This window comes from Martes martes (assembly GCF_963455335.1).
Source record: "Martes martes genome assembly, chromosome: 13".
In the NCBI taxonomy this organism is placed as follows: Eukaryota; Metazoa; Chordata; class Mammalia; order Carnivora; family Mustelidae; genus Martes; species Martes martes.
The window spans coordinates 29,083,533-29,108,533 of NC_137901.1; positions in this window are offsets into that span (position 1 = coordinate 29,083,533).

Consider the following 25,001-nt stretch of genomic DNA (forward strand, 5'->3'; position numbering starts at 1 on the left):
CTTTCTCTACATATGGGTGAGGAATAACACACAGGTGCAAATATCCACATAAGGCCAGAGAGGACAATAACAGAGCTGGGTATCAGCTCTACAGTAACATACTGTGAATGGAAGGGTTGAGGCACAGAGGAGCAGCCTAGGTGCTCTCAGGGGGAAACTTCATAATACTTAGAACTCCTACCTCTAAAAGCAATGCTGAAAGAGATGAAAAATAGGCAAGGGAGAGACAGACACCAGATGAATAGGAAGAAGGAGTTTCAGAGCAATAGGAAAGACAAGTCCCAGAGAAGAAAGGCCAGAATGAGACTGTAGAGTTGCCAAATGTAATGACCCTGTGGGGGTTGGAGAACGGACAGCTCCTGATCTACCCCACTCTCAACACAATGATGGAACCCTCTACCCTCTCCTAGAACCATCAGCTCCACCAGCAGTTTCCATTTTGTTAATTACTTGTCTGGTGGAAGAGCCATCTCTATTTTTCTTTATTTTGCCAAGGGTTATGCATCCAGGAAGTTCTGTAACACAGAAAAGTGACAAAGACACTATTGGTACTTTCCTTAGATAACTACATTCTTTTAATTTGGAAATTTGGTCAAACTTATCCTGTGTTATAGACAACTAATTAGCTATTTCCTGCTACCTCATGGCTACCTGCTATCATTTCCATGCCTTACAGTCTTATTGTACTTTTCAGGAGAAATAAAGAGTTTGAGAATGAGAATACATAATTTTAGAGGCTTCCACATTTTTTTACTCGGCACCTTGAAAGCTATGTCCTCAATGCACATATACACTCTTTTGAAGTTCTCTTATTTTCTACCTACTGCTAAATAAACCACATGGGAACTCACATATCTGATCTGTAACAGGAATGGTTTTATGAAAGTTGGTTTCTGATAATTAGCCTCCCTGATACCATAATTTCAGTCCCTGTTTCTGTGGAATCCATACTACCCATACTGGAGACATGTAACCCCCTTCTTTCCATTCTAGGGACCCATCTGTAATAGTATGCTTTGTGGTTATCGTGATGCTAGAATACATGGTATATTCAAAATCCCTAATAAGGTCTAGGGCTGACAACTTAAAGTGACCTTAGAAAATATTACCTGGATATAGAATGAAAGTCTCCAAGTTCATAGAGCATATATTCTAAGACAAAATAAAGGAAAATCTTGCCTGTTGAGGACTATGCTTTATTCATAAGTAGAATTCATGCACAAAGTCAAGCCCCGAGAATAATTTTGAAGGAGGCAAAATTGTTCCTTTCATTTTAACCTAGCAAAGTGGAAAACACATTTGCCTTCATGCTTATATCACAGACTGTTACTTTCAGAGCCTGACCCTAAGGCAACTTTGGACAGGACAGTGAAATATAGCTGGGCAAGCAGATCTGGGTTAGAAGAGTGCTTGTAGGAAGAGTTGACTGAAGAATATACAGTTGGAGTCAAGTTTTAATGGCCGTGGGACTGATTAGGTCCGTAGATCATACCTTGCCTTTCTCTGCTACCTGGTCTTGCAGGAAGGCTATATACTACTTTCTGGACAATGTCTTACAGATTTCTGCCATTGTTTTCATAAACATTATATAGTCCTAGTCATTATATAAATCCTAGTTCTGATACATTCTACCCGTGTCAAATTGTACAAAATGCTTCACTTTTTTAAGTCTCAATTTTCTCATTTTTAACTTGAGGACAATTGCAGATTCTTATTGGATGGTCATGGTCATGGGTATTACTATTACACACCAATAATTTAAAAGATAGTGGTAGTTATTAGTAATCATGGTCATCATTTTTCTCCTGGCTTGACCCAACTCTATAAACAAATCAGAAAATATCCTGGAAACCAGTTCTTGGTGATCTCCTCCTAAAGAAATATTCTGATAGCAGAACTTTTTGGGTTTTAAGTTCTTTCTCTCCCTTCTCCATAGGGAAGGGTCTAGCCCTTATTGTTAAAGATTTCTAGCCTCTAGCAGTCATAGGACTTAGCCTGGTTCTTTTAAATGTATATGGTAAGAAAATCTAAGTTAACAGTCTGTGGCATTGTGAGTTGAGTACGTGTTTATTTCATGGGACCCAAACATTTACTGAGCTGCTTTATAGCTGCTTTTAAATTTTAAGAATTATTTCTTAGTATTTAGGTGTGAACCAAATAGCTTGAAGTCAGGTTTCCAATTAAATGAGGTTATCATCCTTTTCATGCATGTTTTTTCATCCATTTGTGGACAGCATCACCTCTTTCATCCCTCCTTAACAAAATCTAGTTATATAATCCCCCACCCCTGCCCCCAGTCTCATTCTCTGAGGAACAGACCTGGGTGATTGTTTTTAGGAAGGGATACAATTAATTTTACTCAGATATGCCTTGCCATTGTCCTCACATTGTAAGAGAGATCTTGTTTCATTATCTTTTATTCACCCTGACCTTGGTTCTTTATCCTAAAGAACACAGTGTGAATCCAAAAGTGGTTGGGATGAGTGAATCCAACATACAACGTAGATTCCAGCATGGAGTTGAATGTAGTATTGTTATTGTTTTTGTTGTTATACTAACACTTTATTATTATCAACTGCCTTGTATCGAGCACTTACTATGCACGTTATTATGCTAAGTGTTTTAATTATCCCTGTAACTATCGTAAGTTTAGGTTTTGCTCTAAGAAATCTGAATCTCAGAGAGGACAGGAAGATAAAGCCATGAGGATAATATGCCCAAAGTCACACAAAGCTTGGATCTGAACTGCAGCCTCAAAGCAAAACAAAACAAAAACAAGCTCTTAACCAACTCTACTATAAGCTCAGAAACTGAGAAAGTCTTAAATTCAAAATGCAGTAATGTTCTTTACATCTCCAATACTGATTTCTCCCATCTTGTCCCCTCAGTCATATTTAACACCCTCATGGTCTTGAGTTCTAGGGAAAGAATGGGTTGCATTAAGGACAGTGCTGGGGTAGAGGGGAGAAGGAAGAGGAATGAAGGGCATGTAACACAAAGACAGTTTCCAAACTTCATGGTGAAAAAGTGGGAAAAATGTGACATCCTCCAATGATACCTTCTATGCTGTTCTCTCCCTCATGGATTTTTCCTTTTTGCCTGAGACATTTTCTGTGTCCTTCAATTCTTGAAGATTTTTAATCTCAATTTTTATAAACCAACTACCCACTATGAGTTTAACTGATAATAGCTTAAAAGGTTCTCTCTCCCTCAAGGGACATTTTCATTTTAATAGAAGACGCTTTGCAGACTAAAAATACTTTAGGATCAAAAGCAATGAATATTTTATGGTGGGTTTCTGGCACCAAGATAATTTGTGAGGAGGATATCTCTGGACTGATGGCCAGGATACACAGCTCTTTTTCTTATTATGCTCTTGGCCATATGGTTTGAAGCCCAGATCTTAACCAAAGGAATAACATTTGAAGAAAAAGGAATTTAAAAAAAAGAAAGAATGGAAAGGAAATGTGGGGTCTGAAAAGATTTAGACTGAGTGGTCTGGCTTCCTTTCTTAGAGGTTCTCTAATATCCACAGCTAAACCACCCATTCCCACACTGGGCCCTGCACAAATATCTCAAACCAATCATACTTTTAACCAATCCTGGAATCCTGGCCTGGCCCGAAGCTCTGTGTTTCAGCACATCACCGATGACATACTGCTTGACCTTGGGTTCTGGCCTCTCAGTATGTTATAATGCATGCATGTTTTAACTTTGGGAACCAGGTATATTTGAATTCAGCTAACCACTTACTACTTGAGTGGACATTATTCTTTCTAGCTTTAGTTTTTTGATTACTGCAGTATGGACAATAGGTATTATAAGGTTATAGGGGAAACTCAAGAACAATGACAGCAATTAGCATTACTATTCCTAACTCTACACCAGGTATGGTGCCAGCTATTTTATAAGCAGCAGCTCCTTTAAAGAGGAGAGAACTTGAGTGCAGAGAAATTGAAAAGCCTTCTTCAGGTCATACAGCTAGAAGGGGCTTCACTGTGACATGCCCAGATCTGTATAACTCCAGAGCCTATGCTCTTCACTCAGAGCCTGACATAGAGTACAAACTTGATCAATGACAACTGCTCTTCATGACCCAAGCCCCAGATTATTCCTACAACCATGTCTGTCTACCTGGACCCATACTGAACTCATAAAATATTCATATACTATCCATGATGAAGTTCTCTGCTTCAAATCATCTGTCATTTCAGATCCCTGCCTACTTTGATGCCTGGCATTAGACATTCTTGATGCCTTACCTGCCTATACAAGCTTACTCTTGTCACTAATTGTGGGACCCCTGTCACTCAATTGGTGTGATTCATCTTAGGTTTAGAGGATCCTGCTATTAAATATGCTTTATCCTAGGCAAAGAGTAGCTCACATTCACCTGGCAGCTTCTATACCACCTGTATTGACAAACACAGAGCCAGAAATTAAAAGATGTACAAGTATTTAGAGCATGGTCCTTTACTTCTAAGTTCAAGATGGCAAGAAAACTAGAAGTCTCAATGAAAACCCAAATGATCACAGAGAATATCACAAAAGAGGTAGTAAATTATTTTGGATTTGAAGACAAATTTTAGGCAGATGTAAGAAGTTATTAGCTATAGAACTCATTTTCTCCCAGGTTTCAGTGGGAAAAGCTAGCAACCACCTGAGAAGAACATTACTGCCCAGGAAAGAATGCTTTTCTCCCAAAAGTTCTTTCCTGGAAAAGAAAACAAGTCGGTCACATTCCCAAAGCCAAGTTTGGAGACAAGTACATAGACTTGGAAGCAGGACAGGTTTCAGAAGTTCCAAGAAGCTTTCACAGAAATGAATCTATTTTCTTTGAAATATAACACAATCAACTATTTTTTCAATGTACACAGTAATATTCCAGACTTTGTAAATACTCTTGGATAATTAAATGAAGTGAACTAAACTGGTATTTAGACAAACAATATATTTTAATGAAAGCCTTCAAAGCAAAATTAAGCCAATGCATGGTTTCTTTGAATGAGCATGTATTAAGCTAAGCCAACATGTATTTGCCTTTGCAGAAACTGATACTGGAGCAGATACAGTTATAATCAAAGCCAGACCTTTCGCTTGATTTTTTTTTTTTTCAATCCCAACCCATGCATCCTAATTAAAGCCATATGAATGAACTTCAGCTATTAATTTTACATAACCTGATATACATGCACTGCTGAATAAATCTAGGGTCCTTTAACCAAATTAGAGAAGTTAACTGTAACGGATATATTTGTTGGCTGAGGCCTAACATATAATTTACTTAAACCAATACTAGAATTGAAACCAATGTATCTGTATTTCAACCACATACATTTTCCCAGCATATGTGATTGTTACATAAATAGATACATATTCCTCTAGACCACTTCATATTCATGAAACCAATAAATTAACTGCATTCAGCAGATGTGACAGAATAATCACCCCTCCTTTCATTTCCGTTTTTCTTTTTTAAATATAAACTTTTAAAAATACTTTTATGAAACAGGTCAGCTAGGGAAAGAGAAGAGATTGCATTATGAAGCAAAATTAATGAGGGCACTAATATCTATTGGGAGGAACAAAATTAATGAGGGTACTAATATCTGTTGGGAAGAATGTAGGGCTGGGAGTTAGTGGTTACAGATTTTGTTCCAGTTTTGCAACTAACTTGTGTGTTCTTGGATAAATTACTAAACTCATCTGGGCCTCATTTTTCTCATTTGTAAAAATGGAGATAATACTTCCTTAATCACACAAGGCTGTTATAAAAATGAAGATGAGGTAAATGTGTAAACTTACTTTGAAGTGGTCGTTTAATCATTACAGAGATAATAGATATTATTGTTACTGATGATTCTCATGTCCTCAGTTTCAACAAATGGTTTTCAGTGGCCAATGGCCAAATAAAATCATAACTTAGAAGCAGTTATACCAAATTCCACTGAATATTTTTCCTTTTTCTGTGACAGCCTCAGACTAGAACAATACTCTGAATGGCCAGAAGAGTGCATTGATATTTATTCCATATATTAAGCCTCATTTCACTTCTCCTTGGCCTCTTCATCAGACAAGAGTCTCACAGCCAAGAAAGAAGAACCGATGCTTGTTATCTATTATCAGTTACCCTTTATGTGATCCAAATGGGGAAAGAAATTGTAGCAGGAGTTTTTTTTCCTGAGCAAGTAAGAAAATAAAGGGCATATATCTCAACAACTTCTGAATAAATGATGAGTACACTCTTCAAGGGAGAAATAATGAGAAACGCCTCATCCATTTTGGACAATGTATAATAAAAAGAAAATCAGTGTTGATCCTGCACGAACAGAGTAGCGCTGGAAAAATCTAATCGGAGTTTAATTGGAGAACTGGTTCCTTGCAGATGACTGCTAATCACCGCCTGCAGATTTCAACCTAACTCTGCTGCAGGAACTTTTCTTTTCTACATTCCAATGGTTTCATGAGTTGAAAAAGGAGGAGAGCTATTCAACACAGTGTATGAAACTTGAAAACTTGACAAATTTTTCTGTAGTGTTGCTCCTCTCCTTTCTGGGTCTCTCTCTGAGATAACGTCTCTGTAACAGTTGCCTTGGGCAATATTCCCGTTGCCTAGGTCACTAACTTTCATACTCTTGTTTTCACAAAAGAATTATGTTAAAAATACATTTTTCATTGTAACAACATACATGTTTATCTGTATATATCTATGCAATAGAAAAAAGATATCTAGAAAAATTCTTATCATATATAATGCCCCATGAATTTATTTGCTTCCGTATCATTGTGTAATCTTTCATTAAATATAGTTGGTTGATGCCCAAGTGATGTCATTCACAAATTGGAAGACATTCACAGTTTAAAGAACACTGGCTTAGACAGGAGTTCTTTCTTTGAGGCACCTCTCAGTTCTCCTGAAGGACGAGTGGTCTATATATTCATATGAGAATGCTGACTGGTAAGAGTTCTCTTGCTATATTCCCAGGAATATTTGTTTTGAAACTTGTATTCTGAAAGAGTTCAAGAATTATGGTCTTTAGGGCCAGACTTAACCAGGTTTCAAACCCATCTATTTGAGAAATGATTCATAAAATTTCTGAGTTTCAATTTCTTCATTTCCAAAGAAGGGAAAAAAAATCATGCATGCCCACCTCACTGGTTATTGTGAGGATGTGATCATATGTTTGTGAATGTACAGGATAGATTATAGGTTTTCAATAAATATTGGTTTCCTTCTATCTTTCTCACTTTTTTCCCTTCTTTCTTCCTTTTCTTCTTCAGAAAGCAGTGTAGTTACTTACAGAATTGAACATGAAATCATTAGAATAGAAGGTATAATCCTCATATAAATAGTGATTTCATCTGCCAAGAAGTAAAGCCAAGTCTTTATGAAGTGGACTGTCAATTAAAGACAAAAAAACAAAGGAAAATATTCTTAGTCAATGACCCAAGAAAAACCTTACTAGCAACTCTGGCAGAGAAAAGTGCAAATGATATCTGTGGCTCTGGACAGCTATAATGCTGAGAAGTCATAGGATCTCCTGTTTGCTTTATACTTTATATTTGCTAGTCTTTCTAGCCTAGTGGGCCTCAAAATGGGGGAAGTCCTGAGAACAATTATCTTTAAACCATACTAATCCAAGCAGCAGAATTCCCAGGGAATTTTATCATGGGTTAGACCTAGGAAAACACGAGATATTTGCTTTCCTACAATCCTTTTATTTCTTCTTCTCTGCCCCTGTCCCTTTCGACTCTAGTGTTCTCTTGATGCCTGGATTTTTTTTTTTTTAATGCCTGGAATCTTTAATCAGATTTTTCTCACCCTTCATAAAAGGGTTCAAATTTATCTCTCTTTCTCACCTCTCTAATCAAAATGACAATTTTCTCAAAATTTTTCCTAAGTATGAAGAGCACCAAATATTTTTATTTAGTAAACTGAAAGTAGCCTGAGGACTTGCTTTTTTACATATATTTGAAATAAATCACAATTTGAACAAGTTCTTCCAGGTTATTTTAATTTTGTCTTTGAACAATACTTTGTGAATTTCTGTCCTATTCAAAGGGGTGCTTTACAAATGAAAGAGAGTGGAGAAATATTTACGAGTTTCCTTTCTTAAAATTTTACCAGGGAAAGGACTGTTCACAATTTGTGCTTGAATTGCACTCTACCTTTGAATTATTACCATTCCAAAGCAGAGAATGAAATCAGGTCTGCACATAGGAATTATTCCATTGTGCATACCTCACAATACTTGTGGATCAGCATATGAAACTTGATTTTGATTCTCTAGTAATATCAACCAATAATATTCCAGGGATTTTGAGCCAGATTGATCCTTGAATCTTTCTAAGTGAGAAAACCAAAATCCCAGAAAGGGAAAATATATACAAATCCAAAGCAATTTCATATTTATTTTCTCATTTGTTTATTACAAACTATCAAAGTAGAAAGGGTATACAACATGCTATCTGTCTACAGATACAGAAACTGAAACTTGAAATGTATTTGATGTTTTTATAGTAATACCTCTAGTTAATGACAGGAATTAAATCACTTGATGCTAATTTAAGCCTCTTTTGATGGCACTGTGCTTTATATAGCAGGGTAAAATGTGATCTTTTTTAAAAGACAGTTTTTGGGAGAGCAGCAAAATTGATATATCAGATATCTGTTCCTTAGTGTGTTTCAACAACAGCTTAAGATTTTGTGGATCAGCAAGTTAGATTGGACCCAGGTGGGCTGTTTTCCAGGCATGGCTTGGCTCACTTGTGTTATAATCAGCTACTGGTCATCTAGTGGCTCTGCTTCTGGGTATTGGTTGACTCTCAGTCAGCTCCAAGGAAGCAAGTAGGCCACGTGCCTATTAGCAAATGGTCCAGGACTGTTTACATGGAAGGCTGACATGGTTCCCAGCAAAACAGCAGAAAGTACAATACTTCTTGAGGCATATTCTCAGAACTGGCACACGCTCCTTTAGCCACATAAGTCACAAGGTAAGACTTGTGACAAGGAGTAGAGAAATAGGCAAGAAATGGAGAAATAGACTGCACCTCTTGGTAGAAGAAAGAAGTTATACTGCAAAATAGTGTAGAAGGAAGAAATGGGGCCATCTGTACAACCTACCACAGTTGATTTAAAAAGATTGAGTTAAAGCATACACACACAGCTATTTACTGTTTTTATATATTTTTTCATTTATGTTTCTGTTTTCCTAATTTTTTTATATTGAAAAAAAAAAACCCAAAATTTTAAAGTAAAAATTTGGAGTAGATAATCTTTGGGGATAACCTACATAAGGAACCAATAAAGTCCAAGAAAACTCTGGAGTGTGTCTAGAAAATCTTCTGAATTATGAGGATGCTCATTATCCTCCATACTCATATGATGGACTAACAACAAAATAAACATTTTTGCACCAAAGAGTATTAAAGTGAGTGTGGATGTTCTGAAGGGTTGTGAAAGTCCTGATGTAATTATATGTAGAATAGATGGGTGAGGACTAGTAGATCTGCACCAACTCTCAGAATTATTTTAATCTCTTTGGCTAATTAGAGATGTGCAAAAAAGGCTCTGAGATAGAGAGACTTGGATTTGATACCTCTGCCACTCACAAGTTGGGTAATTCACCTAACTACTTTATAAAGCCTTGGTTTTTGCACCTATAAAATGGAAGTAAACTCTTACTTTATCAGGTTGTTGTAGGATAAAATGAGATTATATAGGAAATGATTTTGTGATCTGTAAAGTGTTCTAAAATAGAACATATCAGCTTCATTTTAACTTATTCCAGCAGTGTCAAAGAGCAGTATTTTCTTGTAGATCTTTGAGATCATGGTAGAATTATAGATGCCTGGTGGCAGCTTTTAAAATTGTTATTGTTGTGCATTTTGCTGATGACCCTATCTCTTTGTCTCCTTCCTGAAAATGGGTGTTTCATTTTCTTTAAACTCATTTTGAACTAGTGTCCTGACCCAAAGACTTAGCTTGTACCACTTTAATCAAGCTTTACATAAATTAAATCATACTCTTCAAGACAGAGTTATAAAACATTTCCCCTTATAGAGTTTCTTCCAGTTCCAGTCCCATAAGGGAGGTATGGAGGAATTAATTGGTCTGGAGAGGAATCCCAGCAGAGTCTTCAGATCAGAATCCCTCTTAAATTGCTCCTCTTAACAAATGTCAAAACTCACAATCATTCTTTGCAACCACAATTAAGTAGACAAGATATCTAAGTTCTCTCTAGATGAGAGTTCAGGGAACAGATCTTTATCATGCTGGCTTCTACCCCATACAGAAGGGTTTCCTAAGGAATAGGAGCCCAGTTTAAGTATATTTTTCCATTGGCCTAAATATTTCTCCAAAAGTTAACTTGGTGATTGATAGATAAGGTGTAGGCTTGAGAGCCAACTGATCATTATGAACAGCCTAATCTGTCTCCAAGTTCTCTCATTTAATGTTTCACCATCCAAATTCCCCAATAATTTTTCTTTATTCCTAATTCTCAATTGAGCACTACAATGGGACAATGTCTACTCTTATGGCATTGGATTTGACTATACTTTGATTGATAACACTCTAACTCCCTTCTTATGTTCTCTCACACCTTCCCCCAAGCCCCTTCATAAATATTAAGGGTCTTCAGTGTGCCAGGTGTTGGAGTAGGTGAAGGAACACCAGCGACCAATAGAAAAGGGTTTAGTATGCAGGAGTTTGACCAATATTTAATATTTAAAAATATGATTAAAACCTGATAAGGGAGGTGAAGGAAAGGTACAAGGGACTATGAAAGAATATACTAAGGGGAGGTAATGTAAAAAGGAAGTGAAGTCAGCCAAGACTTCTCTGAGGAAAGGGTCTGTGAGCAAAATCTAGAGAAAGAGTAGGAGCTGGTTGATAAACAGTTGCAGTTAAGTGGTCAATCAGAGGGAAGTCACAGCTAAGAGAAGCCACGTGCTGCAGGAGTGTAGAAGGCAAGGAGCAAGGAAGGGTTGACACAGAATTCTGTCTTTATGAACAAGATGGAACAATTGACAGAATGACAAGGAGATTGGAGTAGATTCTGACTTTGAAATATTATTCCTGGCTGATATTAGGAATTCCTGGCTGATATTGGAGGAGGACAAGAATAGATTCAGGACCAGTATTATGTCAGTCTGAGCAAGTGATGAAGTGATGATGGTGGCTTAGAAGAGAGAGGGAACTGGATGAACTAAAAATCTACTTTAAATAGGAAACTGACAATACTTTTTGAAGTACTGGAATCCTAAAGTGATTTTTCTTCAAGCCCTTTCTCTACCCATGATCTACAGTTTTAAGTTCTCTAGAGTTCATCTACTCCCACTGCTGTTATATAAAATCACAATCACCTGCATTGGTCTCTCTCTTTTCTTATCCCCCAGTATCCTAAACAAGAAGATCTAAGAATCTCTATGGAAGTGACTAATCTCTTAGCATTATACAACCCACACAAGATTTTTAAATTAGCAGGGATAACACCAGGACAATTCAATATTCAAAAAGGCAAGTGTCTTTTTTAAAATTATATTTTTTCTATCCTTCAGAGTGCTTAAAAATACAACTCCCAAGCTCTAAAACTTATCTCCTCTCAGTAGTAAAATGAGATTACATTAAGAAAGGTTTAACCTTCCCACCATCCTCTCAGCCTTTAAAACTATATGTTTATATAAGACTAAGCTTAAAAAAGCTAATTTGTCCTTGTCTATGGATTTAGTTTCCTCTTAGTTTAGTTTAAAAATCAAGGAAAGGCTTTCGACACCAGGTTCTATTACTAATAATGGTCAGCTTCTGAAACACTGTGTCCCTTTCCCTGGAGTTTCTTTCTTATCATACCAACCCAACTCCCCAGAAAACTAGCCTAATATATTTGAACATAAAACAGCCCATGAATACATACACATACATGTTCTTGAATAGGCACAGCTGAAATTATTAAAAATAATTACTTTCAGTTTGATCCTCAATATGGCAAGGATTTTCCAGAGGAAACTTTCATGGGAAGATTTTCTCAAAGACACGAATATAGAGATAGTTTTAGCTCCACTGGAGGGGGGAGATGATGCACTGAAGGCTTCCTTCAGCTCTGCTTTGTAATGTTTATGCTTTCCCCCTACTCAAATAAGATGTCCTCCATTTTTCCTTTGATCATCTCTATGAATTATAACCCTCCTTAAGGTCAATTTATCTCAATTCTTCCACATGGTTTCTCCCCCAGTTTTTCTACAGTGTCAAATAATCTTCAATAATTGTTTAATTTGCTTAAATCCTCTTGCCAGTCCAAAAACATTCCTTAAAGGCAAAACAATCTGGATCCTCACTGTCTATATTCAGTACTCTATCCATCTATGTTCCTAAACAAAGAGTAGGAAGTCTAATCCTTATGTGTTCACTTAATTAAATATTTTTTTCAGACACTTCCATATCCTTATTCAAAATATAAATTCTTAGTGACACAAGATATTAGTTTAATATTGCTGCTTTAACAAATTACCAGAAATTTAGAGGCTTAAAACAACACAAATTTATTACCTCATAGTTCCATAAGTCTGGAGTCTGGCTTGGTTCAGTTGAGTTCTGAACTCTAAGTTTCATGAGGCTGAAATCAAAGTTGTGGCTGGCTAGGGAGACTCTGGGAGGAATCCATTTCCAAACTCATTTAGGCTGTTAGAGAATTCAGCTCATAGTAGTTGTAGGACAGAAACCCCTACTTCTCTGTTCACTGTTGGTAGGAGGTGAGGGTCAGTTTCTTTTCTTTTCTTTTCTTTTTTTTTTTTTTTTGGTCAGTTTCTAGAAGTTGTCCACTTTCCTTGACTCCTTTGCTCCATGGGCTCTCTATCTTCTAAGCCAGGAATGGCAAATCAAATCTCTCTTTTTCTTCCACAGTCTCTGACTTTCTTTTCTTCTGCTTCTCTCTTTGGCTTTTCCTTTTCTGTTGCATCTTTGTAGCCCTCCTTTTCCCCTCCCTTTAAAAGTGATGAGATTATATTGAGCTCACATGAATAGTCTAAGATACATTTTATTTTAGGGTCAGCCAATTATATTTGTAGCATTCCTTCAGATAATTTTGATGATGAGCCAGGTCTGGGAACCAACTCACCACACAATTAGTAAAAGCAGTAGTTAACAAGGGATGTATAGAAATAGTAAAAGGCTGTAGTCATAGATAATGGCCATACACAGTTAAATTGATTTCACCAAGGGGCACCTGGGTGGCTCAGTGGGTTAAAGCCTCTGCCTTCAGCTCCGGTCGTGATCCTAGTGTCCTGGGATTGAGCCCCGCATCGGGCTCTCTGCTCTATGGGGAGCCTGCTTCCTCCTCTCTCTTTGCCTGCCTCTCTGCCTAGTTGTGATTTCTGTCTGTCAAATAAATAAAATATTTTTAAAAAATTGACTTCACCAAGTAAGTTTAAGTTGACAATAAATACATTTACATCCCTCTTCACATACTAAAAAATAAAAAAAAGGAAAAATTAAACCTGAGAGAATTAAAGAAATATGACTTTCTTGTCTTTCTTTTCTTTTCATTGTGACTTTCCTGAGGTTTCAGTCAGCTGGATGTAAGTTTCTATATATCTGACCCCCAACTTCACACAAATAACCTTAACTATAATTCTAGTCATTAGATTTACTGAAAAATCACTGCATACAATCTTTATCCTGAAGCCTTCTCAGTGGCTTCTTTGATGTGCTTGATTGGAGTTTGTATTTTAGCTGTTGACTTATACTTCCTTACACTCTTGTTCTGTTTGTTTTTATATTTCTACAATATTCTCAATTTCTATCCTTCCTTCTTTTAGATCTTTAAACCAGCTCTACACTAACCAAGAGATGAGGAGAATTTAAATAGCAGGTTAAAAGGCCACCTGTATATATTAGTCAGGATTCCCCAGAGAAAGAGAACCAATAGGGTATAGATATAGAAAGACTTCCTAAAGGGAATAAGGCTATGGTTATAAGGCTGTATGATTATTATTGAGACTGACCAGTCCCAAGATCTACAGTCAGCAAGCTGGGTAGAACCAATGTTGTAACTTCTTATTTAAGTCTATAGGTCTGAGACCCAGGAGAGCTAATGGTATAGTTCTGGTCCAAATGCTGGTATACTGGAGACCAGGGAATAGTTTGAGTTTGAAATTGGGAAAAAATTAAAGTCCCCACTCAAAGTGGTCAGATAGGAGAAAATTATCCCTTACTTATAGAAGGGTCAGACATTTTGTTTTATTCAGGCCTTCAACTGATTGGATGGGGCCCACCTGCATTAGGGAGAGCAATCTGCTTTACCCTGTCTACCCATTCAAATGTTAATGCTCACAGACACATTCAAAATACTGTTTGACCAATGTTTCGGCAGTCTGTGGCCCAGTCCAGTTGACACATAAAATTAACCATCACACTGTGGTAGGCTGAATAGAAGTCTCTAAAGATACTTACAAACTAATCTTTGGTGCTTGTGAATATTACCTTATACAACAAAGGTGTTTTTTTTTTTTTTTCAAAGATTTTATTTATTTATTTGACAGACAGAGATCACAAGCAGGCAGAGGGATCCTTGATTATCTGGATGGGCCCTAATGTAATCACTAATGTTCCTCTTAGGAGACAGAGGTAAATTTTACTAGAGAAGAAGGCAATATGACCATTGAAGCAAGATACTGAGTTGCTAACTTTCAAAATAGAGGAAGGGGCCATGAGCCAAGAAGTACAATGATGTAGCTCTAGAAGCTGGAAAATGAAGGGAAATGGGATTCTCCCCTCAGAGTCAATGGAAGGAGCATAGTCCTGCCAAAACCTTGATTTCACCCCAGTGAAACTGATTTTGGACTTCTGTCTTCCAGAACTATAAGAGAATAAATGTATGTTGTTTTAAGCTGTCAAATTTGTGGTAATTTATTATAGCAGGGTTGGGAAACTACTATACTATCTTACAGAGAAGCATCATAAATGTTCTTTATTTTATGGAAATATCTTGTTTCATAGTCACTGCTCCACCCTCATCTCCTGCCAAACAATTCCTTTCTATCACAGGTCCATCTGGATGCTAAAGAAAGAAAGGGAAGGAGCTCTTTCTCCTGATGCGTGCATAGTTCAGTGATGCAGTCTTTATTAGGGAAATATTACCTTATCTATCCCATTAAATAATTTATGTCATAATATTTTCATTGTTTTTGTTTTTCCCTTAAACGTATACTAAATAAAAAAGTATACCAACTATTTTATATATATGTAAAATAGTTGGTATATATATGTAAAATAGTTGGCTATTATTACATATACATATTTTATATATATGTAAAATAGGTGGTATATATATATACACACACACACACACACACACACACACACACACATACACACACACACACACAATCAACTGAGGTCACAACAGAAAATAATTCCAGATGGTCCATGTGACTATACCAAAAGAATTACTTACAGAAATGTGAGTAGAGTTAAGGGAATTTACAAGGAATATCATGGAACCCAGAGATTAGCAAAAAGTAGGTAGTTAGTGTCAAGTTTGTGCAAGAAGGGAAGCTACTGATACCATCACCCTGTGAGAGGTAGAGATGAGGAAGTCTGCTGCCTGACAGGAGTTGTATATTGTGGAGAGACTTGGCTGCTACCAGAAAACATGGTCTAGGAGAGGCAGAGAGAAGAGAAGACAGGTTGTAGTATGTCTATTATTACAACGTATCTCTTTTCCTCCCTCTGAGATCCTGCTGAGGACTTCCATTGGCCAGACCCAGACAAAACCTAAAGGGCAAGTTAGCCAAGGTACTGGGGTCACTAACCTTCTGTCTCTTGGATCTCAGAAAGCAAAGAAGGATTTAAATATGTGTCTGGTACAGTGAATGGGAGAGGACGAAATAACCATCAAACCATAGAAATACAGAATGGTAGAATTAAAAGAACAAGTAAAATTGGGCCCAGTTCCTTTTTTTTAAGGGTGTAGACCCAGATGGTCAGTGAGGTCTTGCCTAAGGCCCTAGTTGGAATTTATGCTGCACGATGCAATGCAATTCTATTCCTAATGCACACGACATGCTGAATTACATCTATACATGAAGTTGTCTTAGCATCAACCTGATTTCTTACCACAAGTAGTTAAAAACCTATCTTCGTTTTTCTCTTGGTCAATTATTCTTTGGAGACTACCAGGGACTTTGAGGTTTCTGAGGTATTTGGAATCAATGGGATGGTATTTCATTGAATTATGCTACAGACTCCCAAGCTGGAACCTAAATTCTTCACCAAGACCGTGAAGAGAGAAGTGCAGTCAGGCAGAGTTTTGTAGACATGTTCATTAGAGACCAAAATACTCTGCTCACTAAGTATTATACCAAGACACAGAGATATAAGGTATGGTGTTCTAGAAACTCAGATTAACCTAACCCTCAATAATTTGGGATGATTCTAAAAGCTTTGCTTTATACTGATGCCCAAAGCATTAAGGTTTCTGAAAGTTTAGAAAACCATAGGCTTCATTTATCTGGAAAATATTCAGATGTCCTGGCTGAAAAAAATAAAATAGAAAGATGGATCCAGTGGATGTGGGGATTCTAGCTAACTGATTCCTTCTCATCAAATGCAGATGCTTTTTGATCCACATCATATTTCAGGTCTAATCACCTTAACAGCTCATTACCTTGCCCTCCTTGAAATGAAGGAAAGCAGGTATTTCACAAGACACTAAGAGGCCTTCTTCTGTCTGTTCATTGCTGTTATGGCTTGAAGAGTATGCAGACAGTACATAAATCAAGGCCACCCCTTGGGGCAGTCTTCAGTTCAACATGGCATAATGACATTATGATACCAGTGCTTTAGAATCTGTGCTTGTAAGGATAGTCTCAAGAATGGAAGGCTGTAAATTTATCAGCAGCTTCAAGATAGAGTAAATTTTTGCATTGTTTTAGAAGCTACAGATAGCTTGAGAAGCCAGAGTGGAAGAGAGGGCATTAAGAGGGTGAGGAAAGATGTAGGACTGAGAAAGAACAGCCAGATCTGTGACTTCAGAGGTGAGAATCAATGGATAGATGACCAGGAGGGAAAGACCCAATAAGCCTAGTAGAGTTTTTAGAAGTAAAATGGCAGGAAATAAGGCCAAATGAAAATTTATGATTTTGGCAGTGACATGACAAAAGCCCTGTTAATAGAGATTAGTCTGCCAACTTTTTGCTGAAATGACTCTAGAAGAGAGCACCAGAAGGTAAGGAGGCCAGCTGAGAATGTGTTACAGTAAACCATCCCTCCAGGTTTATATACACACAAAAAGGAACCATTCATATTTAATGTTTCTATGTATGTTTCTACCATCCATTTTATATCATAAAGTCATTTTGTTTAAAAGGCTGCAGAAGGCTCCATGAGTGGTAAGCTCCCCATATTAAACATACCCACTCTTCTCCAATGCTTGGTCAAAGGCAGTCTAGGTAAACAGGAGGGTCTTCATAAATAACCTTCAGCCTCCTCATCTTGTTCCCTCTTCTCTTTCAGGTTCCCTCACTATGATTTCTGTTGTTACCTACTAGAACACTCTTCAGGAAGACATTGCTCCTTTTCCACCTTTAAAACTCTAGTTTGAGGGGCACCTGGGTGGCTCAGTCAGCTGGATATTGACTTTTGATTTCAGCTCAGGTCATGATCTCAGGGTTCTGGGATCAAGCCCTGTGTCAGGCTCCATGCTCAGCAGGGAGTCTGCTTGAAAATCTCTCTCTCTCTCCCCCTGCTCAAGCTCTCACACTCTCTCTGAAATAAATAAATAAATCTAAAAAAATAACCTCTAGATTGAGAAAGAACATGCACCTCTTGTTATGTTTCTATGATTACAATTAAAATGAGCTCCAGTAGAAAGTAGAAAGTGGGGAAAAACATAAATATAAACTTGACTCAATACCAAAGAATAACAGAAAGAAGACAATTACCATAGGCAGTCAGGCTTGTAAAGTGCAAGTTTCTAATACTAAGGTAACTGATATCTTGGTTCAGGGGTTCATATAATGTCTTGGCATCTCTGGTTTCTTGCTTGTCAGCTTTTCTCTGACCATCTTTCTTCATATTGTGCATACTACGTTACATTTCTCTAACAAATCAAAGGACCTCTCTGGGTTCAAAACTTATAGGTCACTGATACACTTCACTTTCTGTCTCTTGTTTTGGTCTCTTATTTGAAGGTCAGTGTTATACTTTTTCATTTATCTGATCTGCGTTAATTGGTGCAAGAAATGCTCCGCCTATTTTTTGGCTTTGATAATTCATGGGAATCTCCTCTCATCCCATACAAGAAAGAAACCATGCTCCTGAAAGACCTAACAAATCTATACTTTCAGAAACTTAACAACATAACATACATGGAAATAAAATGAATATTTAGAGAGTAACTCAAAGGTTTTATAACACTGACTCTAGTTATTATATTAAGAAATCCAGAATTTAACAGAATTGATGGAACCATTGCTCATCTGATCCTGTCTGCACAACATTGTAAATTTCTTAATGTGGTTGTCAGTATGGGAAGTTTAAAGCAAAAAAGTGTTAATGTAAGCTTCGAGTTTGCTATCTAGAGAGGGCAATAAAATAAGTATTCCTGGAATAATGAAAACAAATACAGAACTGAATATGGCTCAAAGGATGACATGGTAGAAGTCTGAAGAAAGAGTAATTATCAGAGAGAGAGAGAGAAAGAGAATATTCAATGTTTTTGAAAGATAATTTTTAAGAAATATACCTATACCTATATATACCTATAATCCCTATACTTCATTTATCTCTGGATATTATATCATATCAACTTAAGAGACCTCAGATTTTGCACGGGATTGAAGCATGTAGCATAGTGCTTTGAAATGAATTGGAAAGATATCTGTTGATCCATTCTTCCAGACTAACCCACTCAGCTGGTAGTGGGTACAGATAGTAAGTCTATATTGAACATCTTTTAGATACTGTACATACTCAAGTGTAAAGAAAATGAAGGGTCATGGCTTCTATTTTCAGTGTCTAACTGAGGGATGTATTCACAAGGTATACTTAGAAAAACACACAGGTTAGTGTATGGCTAAATAAGACTTTGGATATGAATGCACTTTATAAATGTACAATACACAAATGTTAGAATTATAAATCTTAAATGGGGTTCTGGAGACTATAAGTACCATGGCAGGTCTGGGAAACAAAACAAAACAAAACAAAAAAAACCCCAAACTCATTCTTTGTACATCAATGCGTGAGAAAACGCCCTAGATCTTACCATTTCATTACCAGGGGAAAAGGAATAGTTTTATTCTCATTTGCTCGGCATATACCAGGAGCTCAATACACGTTTGATAATATTCTTTGCATTGGAGTTCACTGATAGTGGTGAGCAAGGTTTCTTGAAAGTTACTTTTAACCCTTGATTTTAGCAGGCCTTGGGAGAGGAGTAGCATTTAGATATGTGGGAGAGGGGGGTGGGACACCATGGAAGAGAACACGGCATGAAGTCTGAATTGCATGGAATAGTTAGATGGGGAAGACAATTTGTCCCAGGAAGTAACAAAGACACTCACTAAACATCTATAGAAATATTTATTATATTAAATTGGGATGGGTATAGAGAAATATAATATAAAATGGCAAAGAGACTAAGACAGTCATCTACTGTCCCTGACCCAGTTTGTTCAATGTTTGGCTTTCTGATGCTCCACACCCTTTCCTGTCTCCATTTTATTTTTGGCAAGCCACTATGGGGAAGGGTCACCCCTGCCAGTGGGTTGGTACCAAGCTGAGATTCCTTCAGTCTTATTTCCAATGACTCTGTCATTCCCTTCAGCCAATTTTCCTTTTGATTTTAAAGTCACTGGTTTCCTTCCCAGGACTTCCCACATCTTAGCTGAAGGGCTCTGGCAACTTGATTTGGATTCAGCCTTGAATTCCTCCCCTCTTTTCTCACACTGAGTTTACTGCCAGAGATGTGCTGGGAGTGAGCCAAATCCTCTTGGGCTGGAGCACTGCCCTGCTGCCAAAGAAACCTGCTCAAAGTCATCTCCTGCAGGCAACTGGCCCTCTCCTGGAAGGGTGTTATGTTCCATTCATGCTCCCTGTTTTATCCAGCTGTCACACATCCAGACACTTCCATTCAGACAGGTACATTTTTCGAAGGGAGTCTTGAGTGGAGAACAGAGAGCCTAGTAAGTGAGTCATTTGTTCTATGAGTCTCTCCCAGGCACATAGGTGTCTACTTTGCATAACTTAGACCAAAAGAACATATTCTTTTGAGGTAAGTAGGCAGGATTTTTTACCTATAAATATGAACCACTTCTCTTCCTAAATTGAGGCCCTCAAAAGTTACCCTAGGTCTGGATTTTTCTGTTCTTATGACCTCGTTTTGCCCAAACCTTACCATTTTCTAGATACCCAAAATTGCATAAACCATTTCACCTTAATATGATAGTTTCTCAGTGCAGATAAAATTTGCACCCTCTCCTTCACAGAGTTATTAGGAGTATGAAATGTGTTTCCGGGCTAAAGTTCTCTGCAAACTATGAAAAGCTGTATGTTGATTACTTTTTTATGTAAATGCTATAGAGTTAGTAATATAATACACACATTGCATCACTTATTTGACATTAAAAACTTCAACTGCAGAATAACATTAGTTTACAATATCCCTGTTTTATTTTCCTCTAGCACTAATAATGATAATTGTATCAGTGTTTTTTTTCTTCAGTAGAGAGGGAGGGTATGTTGATAATTAATTGTGTGATTCAGAATTTGCCTTGATTATCTTGATTTCTCTACCTCAACACTAACTTTACTGACAACCCCAGAAAAGAATAACAAATTCTTGAATACCTACCCTGTGAAGCATTATGTTCATGTTATGAGCACCATAGTGAACAAGGAACATCTAGCCTCTTCCTTCAAATATCAGTGTGCTTGATTCTGGGAAATCCTGTTGTAATCTTCTAAATGTACTCTTTTACCTGGATTACCTCCAACTTCTAGCGAAGTTCTATATGCAATGCAGATATAACTGAGCAATGAATCATTTGAATGATCTGACATCTTTGCAAGTGTCAGACTCTCTATAGTAGGCCAGGCTTCTCAGACATATGAACCTGAGGAGAAAATGGGTAGAGGTGAGTACAGATTGTATGTAGATTGAGTAGTGGTTTAATTGTGTTATGGTAGGTTGGAATGTGGAGCTAATTAGTTTATATGACAGAAGTATATAGAAACTATATTACAGCTTCACATTTATTTTTATGAAATCAGTTAGCAGCCAAGGAAGCCCATTGAAATGAATAGAAACTAATTGAAAGTAATAGGGAATTACCTGAACATATATTGCCAGTAAATTAAATTAATTGAAGGTAATTGATAGTGACTGAAATTAATAAAAGTAATGGAAACAAATTATACTTAATTGAAATTTATTGAAATTGAATTAAACTCAATAACTCAAAGTCTATTAAATTTAATAGATTCTAATTGATATTAATTATAGACAATGCTTAATAATAACAGACCATTCTTAAAGGCTTCCAACTACGTTTGCACCATACTATTGTCTTCAACATGTAAAAATAAATTCTAAGGAGGAAAAAAAGCATTCACAGGAAAAAATACTGCTTTAGAATTTTAGATTTCTCTGTGGAGTAGCTGAATTAGAATTTTGATGCTGATAACAGACTCTTCCCTGAAGACTTGGGCAGATAAAAATGGTTTTACTTCTTTCAGGGAGGAGACTTTTATTAGAGTTTAATGAGAACATTTTACCTGTTAAAACATTAGCGTTGATTTGATGAATACTTGTGCAGTGGTTGTTGTATTGAACATCTGCCATCTTTAAAACCTGTGTTGTCAGATTCATTTATGGTTTTTTTTTTCTTTTTTCTCTTTCTTGTCCTTTGTTACAAAGGATTCAAAACCCCTAAGGTTTTGTCATAGGTGTGTGTTGGAGGATCCAAGGACTTGTGTTTTTCAGCTACTTCTTCAGCTTTGGGCATCTGGGGAGAAAGAGCCCATGCTGGAGTTCCTGTTGTGGAATTGTGTCAGCTGGTTCTTTCCACGGTGGGGGACAGTACTGCAAGCCTTTGGTGATGTTCCCATGCTTCACACTTGTACCAACCTTGCTGCTTACTGAGTAGCATTGTTTGGGGGAAAACGTAATTTTCTTTCAGATGAAATGCATCAAATTTATTTTATTTGAAATATTTATTAAAGTGGTTAGAGGACTATAGATGAAGTTCACTGTGTGGAGTGGAAATAAATGCCAAGTCATTTGGCTTACATCAGGAGAAACCCAAGATTCAGTATGTGAATCGGTTATTCTCCTTCCAGCTATGTATCGGAAACATCTGTGTGACATATTGAAAATGCTCCCTTCAGAGAAAAGGGCCTGGGGATCAGTATTTTTTTTTTTTTTTTCCAAATCCCCAGGTGTTTACAAGGCAGAGTCAGGGAGAACCACTAGGTTAAATGTGGAAGGTTTGCCTTAGGTTTCTGCCTTTTATTCCTCTTGCCCGCATTTGCTTCTCCTCAACTCTGGGCCCTCTGGCCAATTCTTATTTGTTTTAAACAAATTCTTATTTGTTTTAACATTGCTTGTAGACACTTGATTCATTTTTTTGTTTGTTTCAAATTTTTATTTAAATTCTAGTTTAGTTGACACATAATGTAATCTTGGTTTCAGGAGTAGTATTTAGTGATCCATCGATTACATATAACACCCAGTTCTCATCACAAGTGTCCTCCTTAATACACATCATCCATTTAGCCCATCCCCCACCCACCTCCCTCCATCAACCCTCAGTTTGATCTCTATGGTTAAGTCTCTTATGGTTTGCTTCCCTCTATCTTTTATTTCCTTTCCTTATGTTTATTTGTTTTGTTTCTTAAATTCCAAATATGAGTGAAATCATATGGTATTTGTCTTTCACTTAGTATAATACTCTCTAGTTCCATCCACATAATTGCAAATAGCAAAATTCCATTCTTTTTGATAGTTGAGTAATATCGCATCATATATACACCATATCTTCTTTATCCATTATCAGTCGATGGGCATTTGGGCTCTTTCCATAGTTTGGTTATTGTTGATAATGCTGCTATAAACATGGGGGTGCATGCACCCCTTCAAATCTTCAAATTCAAAGGTATTTACCTTTGGGTAAATACCTAGTAGTACAATTGCTGGGTCATAGGGTAGCTCTATTTTTAACTTTTTGAGGAATCTCCACGCTGTTTTCCAGAGTGGCTGCACCAGTTTGCATTCCCACCAACAGTGCAAGAAGGGTCCCCTTTCTGCTGCACCCTTGCCAACATCTGTTTTTCCCATGTTGTTAATTTTAGCTATCTGACAGGTGTGAGGTGGTATCTTATTGTGGTTTTGATTTGTATTTTCCTGATGATGAGTGATGTGGAGCATCTTTTCATGTGTCTATTAGCCATCTGGATGTCTTCTTTGGAAAAATGTCTAATGTCTTCTCAAATAGATCATTTGGGTTTTTTGGGTGTTGAGTTTTATGAATTCTTTCTATATTACAGATACTAACCCCTTATCAGATATGTCACTTGCAAATATCTTCTTCCTTCTGTAGGTTGTGTTTTAGTTTTGTTGATTGTTTCCTTTACTGTGCAGAAGCTTTTAACCTTGATGAAGTCCCAATGGTTCATTTTTGCTTTTGTTTCCCTTGCCTCTGGAGACATGTCTACTAAGAAGTTGCTCTGAACAAGGTCAAAGAGGTTGTTGCCTATGTTCTCCTCTAGGATTTTGGTGGTTTCCTCTCTTACATTTAGGTCTTTCAAAAATTTTAAATTTATTTCTGTGTATTGTGTAAGAGAGTGGTCTAGTTTCATTCTTTTTCACAATGCTGTCCAGTTTTCCCAACACCATTTGTGGAAGAGACTATTCTTTTTCCTATTGTGCCAATTAGTTGACCATATAGTTGTGGGTCTGACACTTGATTCATTTTAAAGGAAAAGAGGCTCATAAAAATCTAGAATAAGATTACTCAAAGGAAATTGAACACAGATCCAAATTTCATGAGAATTTAGTTATGGGTGAGTGAGATGGGATAAAAGCTTTAAGACCCTGGAAATATTTGACAGATTCCTGATCAGATACACAGCGACTTAACTGGCTGTAGGATTCCTTCTCATCCACACTTCATTGCAACCCATTCTATAGGGAAGGAATCCATGCATACAGGAAGTCACACTGTTTCCTCCATAAGGCATTTGTAATTCCATAAGCCTTTTTCTTCTGGTATGAAAATGTCAGCATATATTTTAACAATATATGTATATGATTTAACCAGTATCTCTGGGTTTTCTAAGAATCATAAATGTTCAAAATCTCTAACTCTTCAGTACCAATGTACACATCTTAAATAAACAATTCATTAAGACATTGGGTACAAAATAACGGGAATTGTGTCTGGGTGTCTCTTTAAATATCTAACCTTAGAGATGTTGTTTAATCTTTAGTTAGTACAATTACAATGAAAACTTTACACTCCATTGCCAATATCTAATTTTCCATATATACTTTACAAACCAAAAGAACAAACCACCAAATTAAAAGTAATTTAACAATAAACTAAGTGAAATGCTAATAAATGTAATAAAAATATTCAAATATTTAAAAATCACACAAATGGACACCAAAAATCTTCCTTGATTTTTATAGCACAATGAGATTTCTGTACTTTTTCCTCTCTCCTATCATCTCTCAGGGGGTAAAGAAGAAGGATGATTGGATGTATTTCCTATCTGCTTAACAGAAATTCAGAAAATTCTTTTCTGGTTCTTGAGTCTTAAGGAGTATTATCCTAAAGTGGACTAGATTTTGGATTGTACTTTCAGAGTGCTCTGGCTTCTGGAAGTGTGGCATTGCTTAACTTCTAGTGCTCTTCCTTGTGGGAAAAAGACTCAGCTGCTGGAGGTTACAGAGAAAAAAAAAAATAAAGCCTGATATAGACATTGGTATTTGGTTTACTGC